Source organism: Phacochoerus africanus, chromosome 2, assembly GCF_016906955.1.
Source record: "Phacochoerus africanus isolate WHEZ1 chromosome 2, ROS_Pafr_v1, whole genome shotgun sequence".
NCBI classification, from domain to species: domain Eukaryota; kingdom Metazoa; phylum Chordata; class Mammalia; order Artiodactyla; family Suidae; genus Phacochoerus; species Phacochoerus africanus.
The window spans coordinates 108,326,267-108,343,510 of NC_062545.1; the positions used below are offsets into that span (position 1 = coordinate 108,326,267).

Consider the following 17,244-nt stretch of genomic DNA (forward strand, 5'->3'; position numbering starts at 1 on the left):
CTGTAATTTAAAAAATATTCCAATAACAGTTTTTAAATGACTGAAAAATTACAATCAGAGCTCAGGTTTGTGTCATATTGCTACTTTCAGTTCTGTGGTTAGTATGTTAAGAGGTGAGAGTATTTTATAATGAGGTCTTTTGGTCCTTTATTGTCAGAACTCCCTTAGGTAAGGTCAGAATGTTCTTATCATATTGCAAGATCTTTTCTAACAAATGTGTCATTTTAAGGCCCAAATATAATCCTACTGAATACATCACAAGATACCTTTTGTAGCGTAAACTGCAATGTGTTCTTCTGGGGTTTTGGCCTTTAGGCAAAGGGAAAAGATCTATGCTACTTTGTCAGTTATGGCAGCAGAGAAGTTCATTGGATCGCTGTCACTTACTTTTGCTGAGAACCAAGAAGCCATATTAGTGGCTTTTATTATTAAAGCTCTCTTGCAGACTTAGCTGCCTGCTTTCTCCCCTCCGATCCCTTTTTAGACTCTTAATCCAACAAATACTTATTAGTGGTTGGTAATCTCTTGATCTCTATCTGGCATTGAGAATTAGAGAGTAATAAGAAGAATATCAACCTCAATAATGACAAACTACATAATTCTTTGAGCACAATTTTAACCTCTTTTTCGTGCATTAACTCACTTAATCCTTATAATAACACTATAAAGTGGGTTCCTCAATTATCTCCATTTTACGCATAAGGCTAATTGAGCACAGAAGGGTAGAGGTTTGTTAACCTGGCTGACATCAAACCTCCAGGAAGTGGCAGTTTTTGTCTCAACACAGTCTGTTGGTTCTAGAGCTCATGCTTTTGACCATTATATAAACTGCTACCACTCAATGGTTTCTGGTTAAAAAGCACTTTCTTTTCTATCTCTGCATTTGATCGTCAAAATAGAAATTAAGATTTTTTTTCAAAGTGGCTCGGCCAAAAAATAATAAAAGCTGAATTTGAACTCAGGCTTCTTACCACCTGTCAAGCCATGCTCTTTCCGTTTTCCACCCGGGCACATCCACTTCCCCCCTTTATCTTTTCTCAGGTTCTCCAAGTTCCCTATCTTCCAGTCATGTCACCCACTCTACCAAGGGCTCTTTAATTTGGCTCAACCTTTCTCTGTCACTCCAGAGAGCCTAGGGCTTCTGTGTATAGTGGCTCAATCAGAATCTTGATATTAGAATATTAGAGGTTAATGAAACATTGACACGATTTAGCCTCGTGGTTTCAAACTTTCTGGCTCCCCATTTTTTTCAGTGAGTATCAAGAAATGTCTAATCCCTTGCACATTTTTATATGGACAGCTAAAATATTTTAATGGTAAGTGTACACATTTGTAAAAGAATTTTGAGGATATTATGAATATTGACTTTGAAAAATAAAATGATTGTTCTTTTTAGTATGTTCAATACAATACTTGGTGTAACTGTTTGATATCCATCATCATCACCCATTAAAAAATTATATGACAAGCTTTTCTTTAAACATCAGTAATCTTACATCCTTGATTATTTTCCTTAAAGAGAGAAAATTTCTACCCTCACAGTTTTAGGGAAAGTATTCATTTGCATATTTAGCATCCAAAAATCAATTCCTTTAACTGTCATAAAACTATATATTCTTTGAAAAGTCTTAAGATGCTTCCATTTGAAGGGATTACTTATTGAGAAGACTACTGATTTGGTCCAACATGTTTTATATAGTATCTCGACAGCATTCATTTGTATTTTATATTTTCCTGCCTGTGAAAAAAGTGAACATAAATGTTGTTTCTCTAGAATTTTCACATAGCTTAATATAAGTACATGTGTATAAATATAGGAACATCATAAATGAATGAATTGCTGACTAATTCCACCCAAGCCACTGGCTGGTTGCTAGGCAGATTAGTTTATACCACATTATTTTAGCTAGATGAGTCCTATTTTCATTGAATTTCTAATATTCTACTATTCATGTTAGACAAAATTCTAATATTCATGAATCTACTTCAGTATGTCTTTTCTTTGACTATTGTAGTTTAATCCACAAATTGTTACCGCTGTAACTAGAGAAAGAGCAAATTGGTTAGGGGAAAAGAGGCAGTTTTTAAAAAGCTATAGCAGAGTAGAAATAGAGATTTTTTTTTTTCTTTCAAGAGAAGCCTTGGAGATTGATAAAATAATTGAAAGGCCTTAGTACAGTGCTTTGGTTTGTTAAAAGTCATGGAGCTGAACTACAGTAAAGGGGTCCCAAAGCCTGTTTCTGACATGGGGGAAACCCTGGGCTGAGCTGTGCTATGGAGGAACTTTTGCTTGCAGCCACCTCAATTTTCCCAAGCAAGATAGATAAAATTTACCCAAACATTTAAAATAGTGAAGTCTTTAGTACCAGGTTTGTTCTCTGAGCATTTTGGATAAAAAGGTAGATGTGGGAAGGACAGAAGGTAATGTTTCTTAGCAAATAACATTTATAATTATTTATTGAAACAAAAGACAGATTCCAAGAGGTTTCTAGGAAGCAGAAATCACATGTAAAAATGACCTGTTGGAATAAATTCAAATGTATAAAATGTCCTTGATATTTTCCTCACTTACTGTGGTTGCCTTATTTTACTTTAATAATTTTGAAGTGTTTTAAAGATAATCATGGGTTTGCTTTTAACTTTCATCCTATTAACCTGCTGTTTCCTCAAAGGTCTTAGTGTCCTTCGTGGTAGATTTGCCTACCACAGGGATTTTTAACAATTGGAATGTCTTGATCAAATTTGTTTATTGGTTTAGAGAGTGTTCTCTTGATTGGAAATAATCAGATGTCTAAATGTTCCTGCATCTTACTTGGGCTCTTTTCAATCAGTTCTACGTAATATTAACCTGATATAATGTTAATCTCTTGGAAGTTGCTGTATGTATTGTTATGTTATTTGTTTAAGTGGGCTTTAGAATGTATTGCTACCATTAAATATTTAGTCTTTATGGCATCCTGTTGAATGAGACAATAATTATTGTCTTCATTCTGAGATAAGGCCATTAAGATACAATATTTGATGAACTGTAATTGCTAGTGTTCTAACCTTGCTTGTAAAGCCATTCTGTGAAAACTCATGACATAGTCAAATTCCAATTATCCACATTGATGGAGAGGGAGAGATACTGATGCCTAATTCAAAAGTCATATATAGTTTTATAATATGTTTTATACTTATGATTGAATATATATGAATCTTTTGTGGGAGTTATACTTTACATAAAATGTCAAAATCATATACTGAAGACAAAGGAAGAACTCTGAAGATTATTAAGAAGCCTAGACAAGGCTGCTCGGTGACTTTGTACCCTTGGGAAGCAAAGTGACCCCCTGGGTTGTAGTTGTCTCTCATATAAAATAAAGCACAGGAGCTGTTCTTTCTTTAAAGCCCCCCCGACCCTTGGTCCAATTAGTGTCCGCTTCTGAAGGGAAATGAAAAGCATCCCAGGAAATCCCCCTTCTTCTTCACCTTCCAGTTTCCTCTCTGTGTAGGGATGAATGGTTGCTGTCTTGTTTTTCATCAGCTCAACTTGAATAGGAATCTTCATTTTTCTTCTGATCCACAGTGAGGCATTATTAGAATATTTTAGGGAATTGTTTCTAATGTTACCTTATAGAACTTTTGGTTCATTCTTTCCTTTGGTCTCTTCCCCTCATTTTATAATTAATGCTGACACATCCCTAGTAGAGCCTAGTCTCATTAGCTTTCTGATTTGGGGCAAGTGTCATAAGTCACTTCCCCAGGCAGCCGATCCTGAGACAGACTTGTGTGGGGGGGTTCAGTACCTTTAGGGAGTGAAAGAAGCAGGGTTGGGCAGGGGAGGTAGTTGAATTGCCTAGAAAGCTTCAGCTGTGCTTGGAAACTCTGGAGCTAGGATAGTGCTTCAGGCTTGTCCTGAATTGGGGTTAAGGACTTAGCCTTTATGTCCCTATGTCAGTCAGTCATTGGATCAGGGGTGCCCTGAGGAAGGGATGTGACCATGGGCAGGCATCTCTCTCCACCCTAGGACAAATCCCAGAGAGGGATTTAGCTGAGACGTTTCAGCCACAAACACCCCCAGGAGCTTGGGGAATGAGTGCTTTAATCATGAGGGGAGGAAATGAGTGGCCCCTTCAGGCTTCCACTCAGCATGTCACTAACTCATGTGTCCCCCAGTTCCCCATTCTATCCACAGACATGGAGAGAAGCACTACCATGTATTTAACACACTGTTTATTCCAACTCCACATGTTATCTCTTGTTCTCCTGCAAGAAAGCTATTTTATCCAGTGTGAGGCACATTAATAATAGCTGATTACTACTCATTTACCCTGTGCCAGACATTTTCCTATGCTCTTACATGTATTATCTTATTTCATCTTCTAAACTTATCAATTGAATACTATTCTCATTTATCAGATGAGGCAACTGAAGCTCTGCTCAGTAGTCATGAAAGATTAATAAAATTAAATTAAACTTTCTTCATACAGACAATAAATTGAAGGCATGGGTCAAATGTTTTAATATCATACTGCTAAATGTTTTAATGTCATACCGCTATCTCATGAATGTTTTACTTCTCTGAATCCTGTAGAGTTTTATACTGGACTTGAACACCTGTCTTCCAATCTCAGTCAGTGTGTTTTTACCATTTCACACAGTTGTCTTGTGTTTTAAGCAGTACAGGTCAGAAGTGGTGCAGAAAAGATGGGGATTCAGCAGGCTACAGCTCACCTGGAGATGTGAACACTGTTGAATCATTTGTCTTGGGATGTGCTGGTGCCATAAACATGTATGAAATCCACATCTCTGGTCTTATGAAATGATTGGCATCTAATGGTGTGAAACATTTAGATTAGAGAAAAAAAAATGAACTCTCCCCCCCCCACATTGGGTCTCTAGGAATACTGCAACGCCAGGGTTCTTCAGCTACCTAAGGTGCATGGCCTTGCTGATGTTACATGGAAAATGCTATGCCCATATGCTTTTGCATTTCTGTTCTGGAAAAAGGATCCCCAGATTCCATTTAATTCTCAGCAGAAAATCATTAAAATAAAAATGGGTAAGAACCCCCAAAGTGTGTTGGAATAAATTGCTTCTGTATTATTTGATTTTTAAAAACAAGATAGAGTTATGCACCCCCCCCTCCCCTGACTAGTTCAACTGTAATACCAAGTGCAGGCCTCCGTTAGATGATATCTCATGAATGTTTTACTTCTCTGAAAGCTGTAGAGTTTTATACTGTTCTGGTGCTGTGATTGGTTTTCTTTGGTTGCGATCTACTGTCGTGAAAACGATCTCCCAAATAGTCTGTGTGCTTTCTAACTGTGCATGTTTTATTTAATGAATATATTAATGTTGGTTGAGGTTGATGTTATAATGAATCTATTTCCTGCACATTAAGGGAAGAAAGTTAACAGCCCCATCTCAAATGTTTTATCAGTAAGATTAGGGCAAAGTCACCAAATTGCAGTTAATAACAAAAGTACTAGAGTGGCAAGTTATGGAGAAAAAAGGCAGCAATGGTGATGGGGAAAGCATCATGCTATTTGCTGGGATAAGCAATGACGAAAAAAATAGGTCATCTCACTGGTCACAAATCAGTCATCAGAGGGTGTTGCTGAGCCACTACTGTGGCCCTGGAGATTGCTTTTCTCTTTACTTTCCCTCGTGTGTCCACCTCCCACTAGCCACCTCACTCACTCTTATTGTCCTAACTCAGCATTCTCTGTTCTTTACTGCCACTTCTCATTTATAATTTTATGTTTGAAAATCATCTTGGTTCCAGATGTCACTTGACTGGCATACCATCACATCTTCCTTGTTTAGAACAGTAATTCTTCTCTCTGGCTATGCACTAAATCATACGTAGAGTGTTTTAAAAATGCATGTGTCTGAGCCTTAACCTTGGAGTTCCTATTCAGAAAGTCAGGGGTGAGATTTGGGCATCTGTGTTATTTTTAAAGCTTCATATGTAATCCTCATCTGTAGCCAGAATAGAGAAACTTGGTAGACTATGGAACCCTTCTTAGTTTTTTTGTTTTGTTTTTTTAGGGAAGGACCCGCGGCATATGGAAGTTCTCAGGCTAGGGGTCGAATTAGAGCTGTAGCCAGTGGCCTACGCCACAGCCACAGCAATGCCGGGATCCTTAACCCACTGAGTGAGGACAGGGATCGAACCTGCATCCTCATGGATACTCTAGTCAGATTTGTTACCACTGAACCGTGACACGAACTCTTTTCATAGTTATTTTATTTTATTTTGCATAGTGCTTTTTATTTATTTTCATTTTTTAATCTTTCTCTCTCTTTTTTTTTTTTGTTTCCACAATACATTATTTTGTTTTTTTCTACTGTACGGCATGGTGACTCAGTTACACATTCATGTATGCATTTTTTTTTCTTACATTATCATGCTCCACTATAAGTGACTAGACATGGTTCCCAGTGCTACACAGCAGGATCTCATTGCTAATCCATTCCAAAGGCAATAGTTTGCATCTATTAACCCCAAGCTCCCAATCCAGCCCACTCCCTCCTCCTCTCCCTCCCCCTAAGCAACCACAAGTCTGTTCTTCAAGTCCATGATTTTCTTTTCTGTGGAAAGTCTCATTTGTGCCATATATTATATTCCAGATATAAGTGATATCATATGGTATTTGTCTTTCTCTTTCCGACTTACTTCACTCAGTATGAGAGTCTCTAGTTGCATCCATGTTGCTGAAAATGGCATTATTTTGTTCTTTTTTAATGGCTGAATAGTTTTCCATTGTACATATATATACATCTTCCAAATCCATTCATCTGTCGATGGACATTTGGGTTGTTTCCATGTCTTGGCTGTTGTGAATAGTGCTGCAATGAACACGCGGGTGCATGTGTCTTTTTTTAAGGAAAGTTTTGTCTGGATATATGCCCAAGAGTGGGATTGCCGGGTCATATGGTAGTTCGATGTATAGTTTTCTAAGGTACCTGCATACTGTTCTCCATAGTGGTTGTACCAGCTTATATTCCCACCAAAGTGCAGGAGGGTTCCCTTTTCTCCACACCAGCTCCAGTATTTGTTATTTGTGGACTTATTAATGATGGCCATTCTGACTGGTGTGAGGTGGTGTCTCATGGTAGTTTTGATTTGCATTTCTCTAATAATCAGTGATGTAGAGCATTTTTTCATGTGCTTGTTGACCATCTGTATCTCTTCCTTGGAGAAATGTCTATTCAGGTCTTTTGCCCAGTTTTCAGTTGCGTTGTTGCCTTTTTGCTGTTGAGTTGTATAAGTTGCTTGTATATTTTAGAGATTAAGCCCTTGTTGGTTGCATCATTTTAAACTATTTTCTCCCATTCTATAAGTTGTCTTTTTGTTTTCTTTTTGGTTTCCTTTGCCATGCAAAAGCTTGTCAGTTTGATTAGGTCCCATTGGTTTATTTTTGCTTTTATTTCTGTTGCTTTGGGAGACTGACCTGAGAAAACATTTGTAAGGTTGATGTCAGAGAGTGTTTCGCCTATGTTCTCTTCCAGGAGTTTGATGGTGTCCTGTCTTATATTTAAGTCTTTCCGCCATTTTGAGTTTATTTTTGTGCATGGTGTGAGGGTGTGTTCTAGTTTTATTGACATAGTTATTTTAAATTGAGTGGTCTATGATTATTCTAGTCACCAAGCTACCTTAATGCACAAATTCTAATTTTCTTTATATTTTAAAGTGCAAGATATAATCAAACTAATCAGAGTGAATAAATGACATTTATATTACTCGCAAGCTAACTCTTTAGGTAGTTTAGCCTGATTTTCTACAATACATACTGATTCCCACTGTTTGAAGTAAAAAACATTCGTTCCCAGAGGATTTATGTAAAAATATACTTTTCTTTGCCCATATGTGTTGAATTAAACACTAAGTATTTTTGTAATTATTTGTATTCTTATATATTTGTATATTATTTATTTGGATGAATTTCTATACCTTTATGACCTTGTTTCTCATTTTAACCACATCAGCATACTAAGCTCAGATCAAATGGACAATTTCACTACTCTTTTGTTTTTACTTATAAATAATTTATGCTGTATAACAGCTTTATCGTTTGCAACTGAGATCTGACACTTGCATTACAGACACTGTTTGGTGATGTAATCCCATCCTTATTCTCCAAAAATACCTTGGTTTGAAATTCTCTTTTGTTAATTTACTACACTATGGGCTTTGTGTTCCCTTTCCATATGATACCTAAGTTGGACAAGGTTATTTCTAAGGCCACCTCCATCTAAAATTACAGTTCTATGACATTATTACTGTGATTCATAATTATTCTAACTATAGAAGAAGGCTTGTGTTTATTGCTGCCACTTGACCTTGCCTGTCTTATTTTCACTGCTCTATGCCAATTGTTCTGTCTGCTTGTATAGGTTCTAATAGTCCACTGCTATGCCAGGTTTGAAGCTGAGCATGTTTATTTTTTTGCTACCCCTTCTTATGGGTACCTCATAGCAGCTTTATCAGGCTATAGCTATTCCTATAAAACACATTTCCCCCACATGTCCAGCTTTGTGAACTTGTGTTATGTTGATATAGTTGCCCTGTAGGCCACAAACCAGCAAACCATAGCTGTGGATCACATCTAGCCCCCTCCATGTTTTTTGGGTTTTTTTTTTGTCTTTTTGTCTTTTGTTGTTGTTGTTACTATTTCTTGGGCCGCTCCCACGGCATACGGAGGTTCCCAGGCTAGGGGTCTAATCGGAACTGTAGCCACCGGCCTACGCCAGAGCCAAAGCAACGCGGGATCCGAGCCGCGTCTGCAACCTACACCAGAGCTCACGGCAACGCCGGATCGTTAACCCACTGAGCAAGGGCAGGGACCGAACCCGCAACCTCATGGTTCCTAGTCGGATTCGCCAACCACTGCGCCATGACGGGAACTCCGGGTTTTTTGTTTTTTTTTCCCAAATAAAATTTTATTGGAGCACAGGCACACCTACTTGTTTACTGTAGGCTGTTTATTTGTATACTGTGTGGCTGTTTCACGCTACAGCAACAGGGTTGAGTATGGCCTACAAAGCCAAAAATATATATTATCTGGCTCTTTACAGAAAAATAATTGCTACCCTCCTGTACATTATTTGAAAAATTTGTTAGTGGTCCTTTCTTGCCATTTAATATACAAAAGGGCTTTGAGGTGACTTTGTTAAAAATAATTTCAGTAGCTAAATAGACATCTATAACATATGTGATACTTTGAGATCTATATTCTTATAAGAATGTAGTATAAAGGCATCATCCCAATTTTTTGTCCTAGAACATAATGCAGCATTGGTATAAGTCTCTGCCAACCATCTAATATATATACTAGTTACCTTGACTGAATTGCAGATTCAGTGACTGGTTTTAGCATTGTATTGCTGGTGGCAAACCTACCCCCTCCATTCCCCACCTTTTTTTTGCACAGGACTTTCTTATATCTAGTATTTAAATATCCTTGATCTGAAGTTTTCTGACAGCTCTGCAGAATGACTCCTCAACATTTGTATGTTCTAATATGTATGTGCACCAGGGTCAGTGTAATTAACAAATTTCATTTACATGTTGTATTCTGGAAGTTCAAACACTTTTATATCAAAAAGGCATAAAGGAGCACATCTAGTCTAACCTTTTCAAAAGCTGCAGAACTTTTGATGCTTCTCTTAGAAAGCCTTTTGGTAAGAAGGGAACAGAAACATTTGTAAACTTGTTTGTAGATTCCCTGCCATGTCTTTAGAAAACATAATTTCCACGACCCTGTTGAATGGTAGGGAGCCTAAGACTGTTTGATTGCTTTAGACCCTGGTTTCTGTGATCATGCAGTAAGTGCTAGTGCACTTGTTGGTGCTTCCCAGTTCAACTAGGGGCTTGCAGAGCCGGGTCCACTAGAAGACCCGAACACCTGTGTGAAATCAATAAATACAGAGCTCCTCCCTTATACCTTTGGTTTTCAGATTGTGTTTTGTGGAGTCTTGGGGCTTTGTAGAGATGGTTTGGTGACTGCCTGGGCTCTTAATACTTCAGGTGCAGCAGCACGGACTTTTGTGTGTTTTAGAAGGTGAAATGTGGTGTGACTTGTATCCACAAAGAGAAACTGCCAAAAACAGGACTAGACTCTTAAACAAACAAACAAACAAAAAAACTCAGAAAACTAAAAATTATACATCCTTCAAAAACTAAGTGGTAGTCAAAATTCTTGATTCGCCCATCCAAACCTGCTCTACCTTTGGCCTCTCCCACCTTAGTTGCTGATTATTTTCTTCCTGGTTTTAGAGTCACTCCTAATCCATCAGGAAGTTTTAACTGGCACTACCTTCAAAATATATCCAAAATTCAGCTACTTCTTACCACTTTTATTACTATCAACCTGGTTAGAAACCTTCCTTTCCCACCAGGATTACTGCCAAGACTTCCAGCTTCTTCCCTTATCCCTTTATCGTGAGGTTTTTAAACACAGCAGTCATGGTAGTGATTATCAGTTAAGGATATTCAGATGGCCCAAATACTCAAAAATCAGTATATTTTCCATATAATTCTGAACAAAATAGAAGATGTAGAGAATCATCATTTTTAAAAGACTCTTCAAACTAGTGAGAGCTGAAAAGCCAGGAAGAAAAAGACAGCTCGTATTTATTTATTTATTTATTTATTTATTTATTTATTTATTTATTTTTAGGGCCATACTGGCAGCATATAAAAGTTCCCAGGCTAGGGGTTGAGTGGGAGCTGCAGTTTCCAGCCTACCCCACAGCCACAACAGTGCAGGATCTGAGCCACATCTGCAACCTACATCACAGCTCACAGCAACGCCAGATCCTTACTTAACCCACTGAGCAAGACCAAGGATCAAACCACATCCTCATGGATATGAGTCGGGTTTGTTTCTGCTGAGCCACAATGAGAAGTCCAAGATAACTCACCTTTAAAAACAAAGCAAAATAGAATAGGACTACGTGCAGTCATTTTATCATGGAGGAATGAAGATGACAAAAAATATTCACCTTATCCAATAATTAAAGGAATTGAGGGGTAGGAAACATTTACTGGAAACACTTGTTTGTTGAAAAGGATTTTTTTCTTTTACAGTGAGTGGATATTCATGTAATTAAAATGATAAATTGATGCTCATATTTTATAAATATTTTAAAAATCTCAATAATTATGGCAGCTTTTAGAAGGCCCACAGCTAAGGACAAACTTAAGAAATGTAGAAAAAAACTACGGCATGTCACCAAGGGAAATAAAGTAATAATTGAGTAAATACAAAGGCATATAGTTCTTGGAATTATCTCAAAGATAATTCCATGTGGTAAATATCTCAGTTGTTCCCAAATTTATATGTGAATCTCACACAAACACTAAAAATCTCAACACCGTTCTTTTAATAGCTAGTCAAAATTATTCTAAAAATAACGCACCAGAGATAAATGGAATATGTGATTTATTTAGTTTTATTATAAATGGAATATGTGATTTATTTGGTTTTATTCAATAAACAACATATAGTACTAGCCACTTTCTTAGGTACTTTATAAATATTATTTAATCCTAATTATAACTCCTTGAATATGTAATTATAAAAAAACTTGACCTATATAGTACTGTAGAAATATAAACTATTTAGGCATTAGCAGAGACTGTGCAAGACTTTGATGGAAAAAAGTTTAAAATCTTGTTGAAAGAGAGATAAATAGGGAGATAACACACTTTATGGATAAGAGTACCCAGTATCATAATATCAGTTTTCATAAATTCACTACCATTCCAAATAAAATATGAGTAGGGTTTTTGTTATTGTTTTTTGTTATTGAACCTGACAAGCTGATTCTCAAGTTTATATGAAAAGACAGTGGACCAAGAAAAGCCATGACATTTCTAAAGAAGAAGAATGGGGTGGAAGGATTACCCTTACTTATATCAAAAGTTATTATAAATTTATAGTAATTAATGCAGTGTTATCTTGGTGCAGGATAGACCTATAGTACAGAATAGATAGCACAGAAACAGGAATTTGATTCCTTACAGACCTAGCATTGTAGATCAGTGAAATAAGGCATAAAGTTTTTGGTAAGTAGTATACTTACCATTGGCTCTTTATAAGGAAGAATAATGAAATTGAATCCCTCATGCCCATCATAGCTGAAAAAATTGATTCTATATGGATTTAAAGACTCAAATATGAAAGTTAAAACCATATTTACAAAGATGATACAGGAAAACATGACCTTGGAATGAGGAACAGTTCTCTAAACAGGCGACAGAAAGTCCAACCAAATAATAAAGACAGTGGATTAAATTTGACCACATTAAAACTACAAACTCCTGTAAGCAGTAATACCTTTAAAAAAAAAAAAATGGGAGTTCCCATCGTGGCTCAGTGGTTAACGAATCTGATTAGGAACCATGAGGTTGTGGGTTCGATCCCTGGCCTTGCTCGGTGGGTTAAGGATCCGGCGTTGCTGTGAACTGTGGTGTAGGTCACAGACGCAGCTCAGATCTGGCATTGCTGGTTGTATGTAGGCCGTCGGCTACAGCTCCGATTGGACCCCTAGCCTGGGAACCTCCATATGCCGTGGGTGTGGCCCTAGAACAGACACAAAAAAAAAAAAAAAAAAAAAAAGAAAAGAAAATAAAACCACAAAGCAGGAAAAGGTACTTTTAACATAGGTAACTGACAAGAGATGGTTAAACAAACACACACACATGTATAAGAAAAAGACAAATGCAGAGCAGAAAAATGGGTAAAGATTGAAAAAGCACTTCACAAAAGGCAATAAGAATGGCTAATAAACTTATGCAAAGATGATGAGCCTTATTATAAGGGAAATGCTAATTCAAACCCAAATGAACTATCTTTTCTCATCTACCAAAGTGAAAACTTAAAGTCTAACATCAAATTTTGGTGAGGATTAGGAGCAACGAGACTTCTTTCAGACTTACTGTGGAATGTAAATTGGTTTAAGGACTTTGGAAAGCAACAGTGTGTAGGTCTTGTGGGTGTCCCCTACCTTTGCTTTGTCTAAGGAAACTTTTATATGTGTGAAGTGTTTTCTCCCATTGTGTGGCTCATCTTGATTACTTTAGCAACGTGTTTTAAAGAACAGTTTTCTGATTTCAGTGACATACAGGTTATCAACTATTTTGTCCTATAGTTCATGCTTTTTATATTCTAAGGAATATTTGCTTACTCCAAACCCTCAAAGATCTTTTTTTCCTATATGTTTTCTTTTAGGAATTTTAGCTTTTGCTTTTATCTTTATGCTCCTGTTTGAATTAATTTTTGAGTATGATGTGAGCTAAGGGTTGAATTTTTAAAAACATCTATGCAGAAAATCAATCCTAGCAATATTTGTTGAAAATATTTTTGGTAAAATATTTGGCAAAAGCCCTTATTCGGTTTTGTTTTTTGGGTTTTTTTTTTTGTTTTTTTGTTTTTTTGAAAATCAGTTGATCCTAGATGTTTGGGTCTATTTTCCTCTTCTCTGTTTCATTAATCTACATGTCTGTCTGTTAACTAATAATGACTTATGCTTTCAGGTAATTCTGAAATTAGGTAGAAGTCTTCCAACTTAGTTCTTCCATTGTAAAATTGCTTTGACTGTTCTAGGTCATTTGTAGTTTGATAAAATTTGAGCATCTCTGTGCCAACTTTTTTTTTAAAACCTTTGGATTTTTGATTGGAATTGCCTTGTATCTATAGCTGAATTTGGAGAAAATTGATGTTTTAACAATACTGAGCCTTCTAGTCTGTGAATGTGATATATGAGACTATTTATTTAGATCTTCTTTAATTCATTTCAACAATATTCTGTGATCAATTTAAAAAAAAGTCTCGGAGTTCCTGTTGTGGTGCAGCAGAAACGAATCCAACTAGGAACCATGAGGTTGCAGGTTTGATCCCTGGCCTCGCTCAGTGGGTTAAGGATCTGGCATTGCTGTGAGCTGTGGTGTAGGTCCAAGATGCCACTTGGATCAGGCATTGCTGTGGCTCTGGCGTAGGCTGGCAGCTGTAGCTCTGATTAGACCCCTAGCCTGGGAACCTCCATATGCCGTGAGTGCAGCCCTAAAAAGACAAGAAAAAAGTCTCATGGAGACCTTTTAGAGTCCCAAAAGAGGAGGAGGCAGAAGAGACAGAAAAAAAAAATTTAAAATAATGGCTGAAACTTTACCAAATTTGATGAAAGACATAAATTTACAGATTCAAGAAGTTCAGCAAACCCAAACAGGTTAAACTTTAAGAAAATCACTCCTTGAAACATCGTAATGTTATAGAGTTAGTTTCCAGCTTTTACTATCAGAGACACAGTATTAAAATCGCCACTTTTGTGTGTGGGATTATGTGTACTTATGAGTGTTCTGTTGGGTAACTTCCTATAAGTAAACTCCTATATCAAAGTTTATCAGTATTTTAAATTTGGAGCTATACCAGAGTGTTCTCCAATCTGTATGAGCTTATTTACTCTTCTTTTTTTCTATATCTGTTTCATTCTAAGGATATTAATAATGTTTTTCTTGTCTACCAATATAAGTGATTAAAAATTCTATTATTACTTTAATTTGAATTTAAACTCTTTAGGTTGATTTTCTTTGATGTTTACCATTTTTAGTTCTTCTATGGATTGCCTGTTTATATGTGTGTATATGTATGTGTTTTTATTGAGATGTACATATAACATCATATTAGTTTCAAGTGACATATAACATCATATTAGTTTCAAGTGTTCAATATAATGATTTAATATTTATACATAGAGTGAAATGATTACCATAATAGGTCTAGTTAAAATCTGTCGCCGTATGTAGTTATGGTTTTAAGATCCTCTCTTGTTTCCCAGAAATGCAAAAGCTAAACTGGCCTTACAAGAAATGTTCAAGAGACTTCTGAAAAGGTGGTAACTAGAAATAAGTAAACTATGAAAGGAAAAAAATCTCACTGGTGAAGGCAAACGTATAGTGAAGAGAGTAGATCAACCACCAGTAACACCAGTATGAAGGTAAAAAGACAGGACTAGTAAGATCATCTATATCTAAAATAATCATTTAAGCAATACACAAAATAAAAGATTAAAATATGACAGAAAAGAAAACATAAAACATGGGTGGGGCAGTAAAAATGTGGTACTTTCAGAATGCGTTCAAACTTGAGACCATCAACTTAAAAATTGACTGCTATTACATAGGTTGTTACAAATGAATCTTATAACCATAAACCAAAAATATAACGGATACACAAAAAATAAAGAGAAAGGAGAAAAGCAACTACTCTCTTAACTTTCAAATATGCAGTCCAGTATTATTAACTATAGCAACTGGGCTGTGCATTATATCTCCATGACTTACTTGTCACTGGAAGTTTGTGCCTTTTGACCCCCCTCACCCCTACTTCACCCCATCTCCCATCCCCTGTGTTGTCATTTTTTTGTATTAAGTTGTGTACTTTTGTACTATGGGAACTTTTTAAATAGAGATATATGGAGTTCTCATTGTGGCTCAGTAGGTTAAGAATCTGACTAATATCCATGAGGATGTTGTTTCAGCCCTTGGCCTCGCCCATTGGGTTAAGGATCAGGCGTTGCTTTGAGCTGTCGTGTAGGTCGCAGAAGCAGTGTGGATTCTGAGTTGCCATGGCCGTGGTGTAGGCCAGCAGCAGCAGCAGCTCCAATTCAACCCCTAGCCTGGGAACTTCCATATGCCACGGATGCAGCCCTAAAAAGCAAAAAACAAAAACAAAAACAAAAAGACAAGGAAGAGCTTGAAGTGAATGAGGGCATTCATGTCATATGGACATGGGAGCTAACCTGGCTGCTTACAAGAGCCAGAATTGGACTAATTTGAGCAACAAAATAAATTAGTATTTTGTAGAAGTATGACCTATTCAACAAAATTAATGCCCTTGAGTCCACACTAATATAAATCAGTCAATCAAGGAGAAGAGACAGCTCCTACAGAAAATTTTTAGTTAATAAATATAGAAGGAATGAGGGAAATACAAATTCTCCTAAAGACAACAGTAAGAATAGTCTCAGATGGAATCCACTGGTGGATGCTAAAATCAGTATAATAACACAGCCTTAAGTAATCTCCTCCCAAGGCATTTATCAATTACAAAGGGAAATTGGTGTTCTCCATTGTAATTGGTTACCATGACCAAGTGATCAAGATGAACCTTGTCAGTAATGACATATTGATGGCATTCTCCCCTGATATGGTACCCTGAGAAGGGCACAACATCACTTTTGTGGTATTCTAGCCAAAAATGCACAGCTTTAATCTTATTGTGAGAAAACATCAGGCTGAGAGACATTCTACAAAGTGACTAATGAGTATTCATCAAAAGTGTCAAAGTCATGGACATCAAGGTTAAGTGTATGGAGTTATATTTCACAGATTAGAGGGGACCAAAGAGACACAACACCTAAGTACAGTGTAAGCTCCTGGGGTGAATACTGGAACAGGAGAAGGGCATTGGAAGATTCAGATCAAGTCTGTAGTTTAGACAGTAATAGTCTATGCACATTAATTTCCTAATTTTGACAATCCTACAGAGGAAATGTATGTTGTTGACATCAGCAGAGAAAGCTGAGTAAAGAGTATGAGTAAATGCCCTTTCCTACTTATGCAGCTCTTTTATAAGCCTAAGCTAATTTCAAAATAAAAAAGTTTTTAGGAGTTCCTGTCATGGCACAGTGGAAACAAATGCGACTAGAAACCATGAGGCTGTGGGTTTGATCCCTGGCCTCGCTCAGTGGGTTAAGGATCCAGCATTGCCATGAGCTGCTCGGATTCCACGTTGCTGAGGCTGTGGTGTAGGCTGGCAGCAACAGCTCTGATTAGACACCTAGCCTGGGAACCTCCATATGCTGAGGGTGTGGCCCTGAAAACACACACACACACACACACACACACACACCACACACACAAAGTTTTTAAAAGGCAGTTTTTCCTAGGGGGTAGTATAAAGATAGATTTATATTTTATAGTAGTGTAAGTCATACTATATTTTAAAGTAGCTGAGAATGTTCACAATTGAAAATTGCAATTTCATTTTTCTAGCGCTCTCTTGGGCTCATCCCCAAGAGCCCTGTCTACCTAGTTTCCAAGTTATACAACCCATGGATAGAAAATTTAGTACAGTTTTATTCATGGATTTAAAAATGAAAGCATAATGATTAGAGATTTTTAGCACAGATCATTGCATTCATAGGTGGGTTTTAGAAAACAAAGCATATTTTTTTCCACACTTAGTTTTA

The 17,244-nt window shown here is 36.8% G+C and overlaps 1 protein-coding gene across 4 annotated transcripts in view; it reads left to right on the forward strand.

Annotated features, from left to right (window-relative positions):
- The window catches only part of WDR7 (WD repeat domain 7), a 383,251-nt gene that overhangs the window by 229,797 nt on the left and 136,210 nt on the right, over positions 1-17,244 (forward strand). The window lies entirely within an intron of this gene.